Raw genomic sequence first — 9,304 nt, forward strand, 5'->3', positions numbered from 1 at the left:
CTCCAGACAAGGCAGGAAGCTACTTGATGTAAAATCTTTATATACCTATAATTCCGTATTCCTTGGGTGTGTAGTGATATTCATATTAAAAACCCTATTTTTCTTTTTATTTAAAAAGAAAATACAATTTTCTTATATATGAGTTATCGAATTGCATTCATTAGCAAAAGATCTAACTAATTTGCATATTCTTTTAAACATTCATTTTTAATTAATTCCCTATTAGTTTTTTCAGTTTTCTTATAGGGTGATCACCTTTAGTTAACTATTACGGGTAATTATATTCATGCAGATATTCTACATGATTTATACTTGCGAAATATTTGCGTAAAAAGCTTACAATGAACACAAAATCGTTTCCATATATATTTATGTATACGTATATATTTTTGTTTCATCTATCTGTCTATCTATCTATATATCTATAAAAGTGAACGTGTCTGTCTGTCTGTCTGTCTGTCTGTCTGTCTGTCTGTGTACATTTCCCTACGCAATAACTCTGTCAATTTTTAGTCTATAGACTCGAAATTTGAAATACCGGGTACTGAGATTTGGGAAAATCGATGTGACGGGTGTCAGCCAGAAATGTGGCTGTTAAGGGGGTCAAATTTCAACGATTTGACCTTTAAGAACTCTACCAAACTCCTCCGACAATTTTGGGTCTAGACACTTGAAATTTTAGATATAGGTTCCTTGAACCTGGATCTAATTTAATAAAGTGATTTGAGTCCGAAACTATAAATTTTAAGGGGTCATAATAGGGGTCAAATTAAAAAGAATTTACTCTTTTTTTTTTTTTGCTCAGCATACACCTCCAAACACCCGGGCAACGCCGGGCTGAAATGCTAGTGCTTTTATAAAAAAAAAATACTTCAAGGTCAAAAACTAGTCAACGACAAGTGCTATATTTACAAAGGAGTCACCACTTATCAAGGCCCGGAGGCCACTCGAGGATAAAGGTTAATGAGTGTACAGTAGTCAATGGGAAAATATTATAGATACATTGAGAGCATTGTCAGGGATGCTGCAAGGAAGGTGGGCTCTCTCTACCATGCTAGAAAGTTACTTACGCCTAAAAGTATCCTGTACCTGTACAAGTCCACTATTCGCCCATGAATGAAGTATTGCTGTCACATTTCGACTGGTGCATCTGCTACTAGTCTCTCGCTCCTGGACAGGGTTCAAAAGAGTATCGCCGACCTGATAGGTTCCGAACTGTCATCTAAGCTTCAACCTCTGTCCAATCAACTGTTTTACAAGAATTTTAATGGTGGGTGCTCCGATGAACTACCTTGTGCCCCCTCGGCGTAAATACCCCCCCCTCCAACAAACCCAACAAGCAGCAAAATCCCACCCCTTCACAGAAGAAATCCCTAGATGTAAGAAAGCCTTCTACTCTAATAGTTTCTTCCGCAGAACTGCAAGACTTTGGAATTCCCTTTCAGATTCCTGCTTTCCCAACTGTACTGACATGCAGAAGTTCAAGTGTAATGTGAGCAGACATCTTGCTGCTCAACTCCCTTCATAGTATCCCTGCAACTTATGTCCCCGATAGTAGCCCCCTCTATCAAAGTGGCACTGTACCTTGTTTGGGGTGAAAATGGAATTAAAAAAAAGGAGGACTTCTTTGGGTCCTTTTATAAGTTGTTTGAACGGAACAGCAAGTGCATTACAGCTGGAGGAGATTACTTCGAAAGGGATTAGAATTTTATGGGTGTACTATCAATAAAAGTGGGCATGCAAAAAAAAAAGTATGGAAGCTTATTGAAGACACCTCGTAGTTATCAGCCAAAAATTACCATGTTTGAATACATGTTTAAGTGGCAGTTTCAGTCATTTAGAACTGCTTTAAAGCTTCACCGCTCACTCATCTTTCGACAAAATTTCAAACAATTATTACAGTTTATAGATCACCTTCTCAGTTATATTGTGAAAAAAAAATATCTTCAATTTTCGTTCAGTAAAACAAAAGTTATGGTGAATTTACTGGTGTTCAAAATCGTAAAAATATGTAAGGAGGTAAGTGAGGGTTTTTTTTTTCTGACTGGTTTCCATAGCAACCACGTCGCTTCAGCGACTACTGTTGCTACCAATTCACCGCTCTCGCAAAAAGAGAAGTAACAAGTGAAACAGACAGAATGAAAGGTAAAAAACTGGGGGAATTTTATTGAAAGCAGACGAGTGCCGTACATTGTTATTACATATGTGTATGTTATGTTTATGGAGGCAAAAAAAATAAGACTGAAATTAAACAAAGAACACGTGAATTTACTAGAAGCCTGGAAAAACCATGGATATACATGGATTACAATAGAGAAATGCGAGCATGAAAAGTAATATGGTTAAGCTTAAACATGGAAAAGTAAAGGGCTAGTTGTTAAAACTGGTGAATAAAAGGACAAGATATTCTAGTAAAAAATATCATAAATTTTTAACTTAAAATATTGCAGCATTAAGAATTTTTTTTAAATTCAATTTATAACATTATAGAATCAATTCTTAATGCTGCAATATTTTAAGTAATAAATTTATATTTTTTAATAGAATATCTTTTCCTTTACTTTTCCATGTTTAAGCTTAACCATATTACTTTTCGTGCTCGCATTTTTCTATTGTAATTAAGATGTATATTGCGTTTACCCAACATTCAAAAAATGAATACATTTTTTCGTCAACCAAATCTATATAATACTAAAAGTCTATGGATCTTGTATGTTTGCAATCAGATTTCCGGTTTTCAACATCCGGTTGCGCATGCGTAAATAGCAACGTCTTCAATCCGTTATTCCAATTCCGGAATTTTTATATCGCTTTTAATACAAACAATTTCATTTAATTTGATCAAATAGTTATTTATATATACAAATAATACATAGATTCATAGATAATTATAATATATATTATAAAATCTATTTATCTATGAATCTATTGATAATATGAAATATTACCCTATACAATTTATGGAAAGAAAACACCTCTCACTTTCCCTCTAATAGATTTCAACACTCCTACTCCCTCTGTTTTCGTTACGTACGCGAGAAATAGTTACGTGTATGTGTGAGAGAGAGAAAAAGGCAGCGATGTAAAACTGGATAGAGTTATCCCCCTTAACTAATGCAGACCTTTTTACTAGAGGGCGTTATTACAAAAAAAATTTCTTTTTCTTCTTCCCATGTTTTTTTAAAGTCGTCTGCTTACATTTCCAAACGGAAAGCTGAATCGGTAAATGCACACATTTCTATTACATTAAATAGTGTTTTCCTTTACACAATGGGTACTGAATGTTTGCTTAAATTAAATGAAAAAAGTTACATTTTATTTTCATTTTCTATTTAAAAAGCCATTATTAACATGTGGAGAGTGTTTTTTTTATTATTCTGTACTTTCAACTAACAATTTCATTTAAAAGATGATATATCAAAATTTGAATTTAACTATAATAAGGATTATGATACCTGTTCAGTGCATATTTACCTATAAGTATGACCAACCACTTATAATTCAGTAACTGTAATTTAAAAAAAAATAACAATTATAATAAACAGAACGACTCATAGAAATCTATCTATATTCTTTTTTCATTTTAATATACTTTCATAGAAATGCTTCTGTTATGTAAAAAAAAAACTATTTTCTTTATGCCACAAGTGTCACGCTCATACATGAATTCCATAGCTAATATAACGTACTGACCCAACGGGTCACGGGTGGTCTAGTACATTATAAAGTTGGGACAAGAAAGATCGGGTTCATATTACAATCCACAGAGGTACGAAAAAAGTTACCGTGCCATTTATGCGATGGGTTGCTACCACATTTTATTTTAATATCTTATTTTGAAGTGATTATCGAGTCTTCAAAGGCATCACGGCCATGTTTTCTTGTTCTTCGGTAGCTCTTAATATTACTCGTTTTTCGAACTGTATAAACATTTTACATTAAATAAAAACACTAAAAACTTATCCAGTTAGGTAGAAAAGTAACTTATCTTGCCTTTGGTAACATTTATTTGTTATATATTTGTTTTTTGGGTTTTTTTATGACAACTTTTTCGTATCTCTGTGATTGTAACACGGAGTGGAACGATAAATTTGTCGCCCTAAATAAAACAACACTACAGTTTTATTTTAAAACTTTCGTTGAAAAAATCAATTCAGGTAACTTGATTATGTAGTAGAGCTGACATCTATTCAATGAAGCCGCCTTCAGCCTCAATCACCGCTTAGATACAGGTCCTGAAACTGCGAGCATGCTTTTTCCACAAGCACCGGCAGGAGCTTGGTGAATTCTCGACGAATGATGGCGATAAGGCTGGCTTTGGTGTTGTAGGAGGTCATGTTGGTGATGTTCTCGACGTATGACCAAACAAAGTAGTCCGGTGGGTTCAGATCAGGAGAGGAGGACGACTAATGAGAGAAGGGTACAATGTCATAGGACTCCTCCTGAAGTCAAGCCTGGGTCTCTTTAGACTTGTCGGCCAGCACCGAGTCTTGCTGCTGGCCCACAAGTCTGCCAGCAGCTACCTGATTGCACCAAAGGATCACCACACCCTTCAGCACATCCAAGTACACTTTGGTGTTGACTTTCAAGCCAACTTCAAAGATGTGAGGTGCCATGATGTGACCCTCACTCGAAACCAAACCAAAGACCATAACCGTGACCAGAAACTTTGTTTTCATCACCCTGGGTGTGTCCCTGTTATTCGTGGTAATCCAGTGATGCATTTTGAGGGCGCTGGCAATGGTCCTGTTGTCATAACTTGGATTGATATAGAGCATGAGTTGTACAGTGGCGCATCTCCGATCTCACTCGGTGAACATTGTATCACTTTCAGACATGATAGAAGGCTCCTATCGCTCTTGGGATTTGTACACAATTGGACAACTAGTAGATGGTCTGCAAGGAAAAAAGAAAACCAGTTTTCATCAAACGGAAATGGAATCATGTCGTCTTTTCTAGGGCGACAATTTTATTGTTCCGTCCTGAACAAACCCGAAAGAAAACATGTATATATTAATGTCGTTTTACTTACCCGTGTTGTAAATCGAATTGGCCCAAACTCCCCCACAAATGTCCACACCATTATTACACATCACATTACAGTTAGTTACTCGACTGTATTTTTTATAGTCATTGCCGCAGAAACACTGTTTTCCGTACTATAAAGACAGAAAAAAAATAATTAATTGCACGCAGAAAAGAAAAAAAATGAAGCAGGATATTTTTTAACAACTTCATCTCCATTACTAGCGATTACTACGATATTGTCCCATTGATTACTGTACACGCAATAACCCTTATCCCCGAGTGGCTTCCGGGCCTTGATAAGTGGTGACTTCCTTGTAAAAACAAAAAACAAAAAAAAAAATTTATTTATTTTTAATATTAGTTTGTTCAAGCTGGGGGGGGGGGCAACGAAAGAAGAGTGCAAAGTCATAGCAATCCTTTTGAAGCCAAGCCTAGGTCTCTTTGGGGCCTGCGCCAAGTCCTGCTGTCACACCCACGGTCTGCCAGCGGCCACCTGATTGCACTAAGTGATCATCACACTCTAAAGCACATCCAGGTCCAAGCCAACTTCGGAGATGTGAGGTGGCATGATGTGGTTTTCACTTGAAACCACACAAATGACCATAACCGTCATCGGAAACTTCATTGAGCTGTGTCCTCAAGTGTTGAACCGTCTCAATTTGCATTTTGAGGGTGCTGGCAATGGTTTTCATAACTTCGATCGGTAGAGAGTTGAGGTTGACGTGGCAGTCTCAGGGACGATTGGGCTCCCCACTGGCGACATGCAAATGTAAGACCAACCAAATCAATTGACGGGTCCTGCCACACTAAGACACCTTGCTGCCCTGCGAAAGGTGGGTCACACTTTGGTTCCATGACCGAGGATTGAGAAAGATAGAGGTCGGGGATTACGTTGGCCGGAACGTTGTGATGTTATGTAATGAATGGCTGGAACCATCATACATAACTGAAAAGAAAAAACTTTAATAAAAGATTTAAAAGAGTGGGCATTGAATAATCGATTGTCTACCGGTTGAAAAGAGGAAGGGCTTACGTCATAAACAGAGAAATCGGACGACGATTTTTTTGTTTACAAAACAAAGAAACGTGACATTCCTCGTAAGCTCTGGAATTACAGATATTGGCATGAGTGGGTAATTCACGTGTCGCTCGGTTGAAGACAAAATCGAATGATTTTCTGAGGTCAAAACGTGACTTAAGAACGCATGTTCTATTATCTATCAACCGATTGACAGGACGCGTGGATAGAAAAAACAAAGCGACAAAATGCCAATAAAAACGGTGAATCAGCAGAGCGGAGCAGAGCAGAGAGAGAAGAAACACGGAACAGCATGTGTTGCTGAAGACCGGATCGTTGAAGCGTCATTTTCCCTCCTCAGAGCACTGTGAGAAAACTTACTATCGCTGTGAACTTCAGAACCACCAAAAGAAAAAAGACGATCTGTTTTAAATTGTAACTATATTGTAAAATATAATTTTATACAAAAACAAACACAATTGTGACTTACGTCTTTTAATGCATATTTTTAAGTTACAGCTGATCGTTCTAAGTCGTCAACCGCTTTGTTTTCAGGTTCAACGTTGTTATGACATTTTTGACAATTGACGAGAGGCAAGATAAGGAAAAAGTGCCAGTCTAAGGTGAGATAACTCACTAGTCTTAACTCGTTGTCATCACAACCGCTTAGTAAACAAGTGAACCTACGGACGACCGACGTAACTAAAACTGCTATGTACCACAGCCAGGGAGTCCTACGCACTATTACGATTTCCCAACCTGGGAGCCACCAAATAATACAACAGTGAGATTAACACTTAAGATGAGAGAAGGTGTCCGAATAATAGAAGAAGAAGAAGAAGAAGAAGAAGAAGAAGAAGAAGAAGAAGAAGGTGGAGAAGAAGAAGAAGAAGAAGAGGGAGTTGGAGGAGGAGGATTGGTTGGTTGGTTGGTTGTTTTTGTATTACGGCATATCAACCTTTTTCAGGTTATTTAATGCCGAATCTAGTTATTTTGAGGAACGATTTTTAATGGAGTATATTTTTTTTTTTAAGTCAGATTCTATTCAACCCATAGTTGGGACCCTAACAAGTACTACCACTCCGGGTCAGAGTGGACCTGGGAGCAATGGCAATTAAAGGGTGGCTCCACACTCCCCAAGGCCCGCAAGGTGGGGCCTCACCATCGGATATAGTTTTAGGTCATATCCAGGACCGAGAGGAGGAGGAGAAGGAGAAGAAAAAGAAGTAAATCGTGAGTTGTACAGTGGCGCATCTCCGATCTCGCTTATTGTACGTTGCGTCAGACATTATAGAAGGCTCCTATCATTCTTGTGATTTGTACACAACTGGCCAACTAATAGATGGTCTGCATCCTTCTTTTTCTTCTTGCCTCGTGGCATGTTTATGCCGTAGATGAAATCATGGTTAGCGTTCTCCATAGGCTTCAGTCCATTGTTGGTCCGATTCCCCTGAAGACATCACACTGTTTTGAACTTGGCAGAATACATGGGGTGGGTTGCCATTACCTTCCCCAGCGCAGTGGCATCTGACTCGCCTGTTTGCACCTGTCCGTTGTCCTTAGATCATCCGCATAGCTGAAGTCGAATAAATACAAACTCTTAATACCATAGAACCGTTGATCTGCTAGAGATTCCTCCTCCTCCTGCATGGTCATCCAACATCCTGCTGTCGACGTCATCAGAGTTAACTTCTCGTAGATGTATGTCTTAATTAAGACTAGGAGTACATCTCTCTCTCTCAGTGAATTAAATGCGCCTCCAGATACCAACCTGAAAATTTCTTACGACTCAGCGCGGCATATACAGCGCTTATTATTCCCAAATGGTCACCCATCTGGTACTAGTGTGGTGGCGTATTTTTTTATATTTTTTATTAAATCTAAACTAAAAATAAAAATGTATCTATATATAAATGATAATAAATTTAAAAAAAAAAAAAAAAAAAAAAAAAAAGAATAATTAACCTTTTTTCTGATTGGTCTAAAAATTTTGGTTATTTGAAGCCGCCATATAAAAAAAGAAATAACTGCAATCTGTCAGCATAGCTAGAAAGCAATCGTTCGTTTTGGTAATTAGAAGAGAATCGTCATTCCCCCTCTCCCCCTCCCCCGGGCAGCTATACTCTGGTAAGTTGTCGTCGGGGTCATCAATTTGTAGGTTTTGTGAATACTTTCAAGGGATTAGATAGGCCTACAAAACTTAATACACTTGGTTTTTATCTGTTCAGGTACTCCCTTGTACTAGAAGGATGATCAAAGTTGATTAGATTCTTTCTTTCAAGTTCACCAGGATCAGGAAAGGACCTTAACACACTTCGGCACTTCTGCAGAACACGAACCGCGCTGGAACAACAGTGTTATGTAGAAATCTATTCTTTACTGTTCTGTATCTTCATCGTTAATAAACTAACGCACCGCAAAAAAAATTGGATCCAACTTGAAAAATTAAATAAAAAAAAAAAATGTAGGATATAACGGGCCAACTTACCAGAGCATAGCTGCCCGGAGGGGAGGGGGGGGTTAAGGTGACGATGCTCTTTTAATTTCCAAAACGAACGATTGCTTTCTAGCTATGCTAACAGATAGCAGTTCTTTTATTCCTTTTTTTTTATGGCGGCTTCAAATAACCAAAAGTTTAGACCAATCAGAAAAAGGGTTAATTATTCTATTTTTTTTTTTTATTCTTTAAAGTTTAGTATAATTTATATATAGATACATTTTTATTTTTAGTTTGTATTTAATAAAAAATATCTGAAATACGACACCACGCTAGTAATGCTATCTATGCTGGATAAATTATTACAGACGCTATACAGACATCTATTCTTTTTCTTCTTCTTGTATTGTGGCATTGTTCATGTCGTAGATGAAATTATGGTTCTCCATAAGCTTCAGTCTATTGTTAGTCCGATTCCTCTGAAGACATCACATGATTTGAACTAAGGGGAGGAGTAGTGGCAATATGAAATTCACAAGCGCTCTCCAGTCTCCCTTTAGGGGAGATGACAACGTTAGGTTTTTTGCATTTGTAATTGTTCTTTATTACTAGGGAGTCACCACTTATCAAAGCCCGAATGATAAGGGTTAATGTAAACATAAACTTTATAAAATGAACTTCTCCAACGTCCTGCTGCCGACGTCATCAGTTACCTTCTCCTAGATGCGTTTCTTAGCTAAGACTAGTGGTACATCTCTCTCTCAGTGAATTAATGCGCCTTCAGATACCAATCTGGAAATTTTTTATGACGCAGCGCAGTA

The sequence above is a fragment of the Euprymna scolopes genome, chromosome 45, assembly GCF_053919585.1.
Source record: "Euprymna scolopes isolate OS-2025 chromosome 45, ASM5391958v1, whole genome shotgun sequence".
NCBI classification, from domain to species: Eukaryota; Metazoa; Mollusca; class Cephalopoda; order Sepiida; family Sepiolidae; genus Euprymna; species Euprymna scolopes.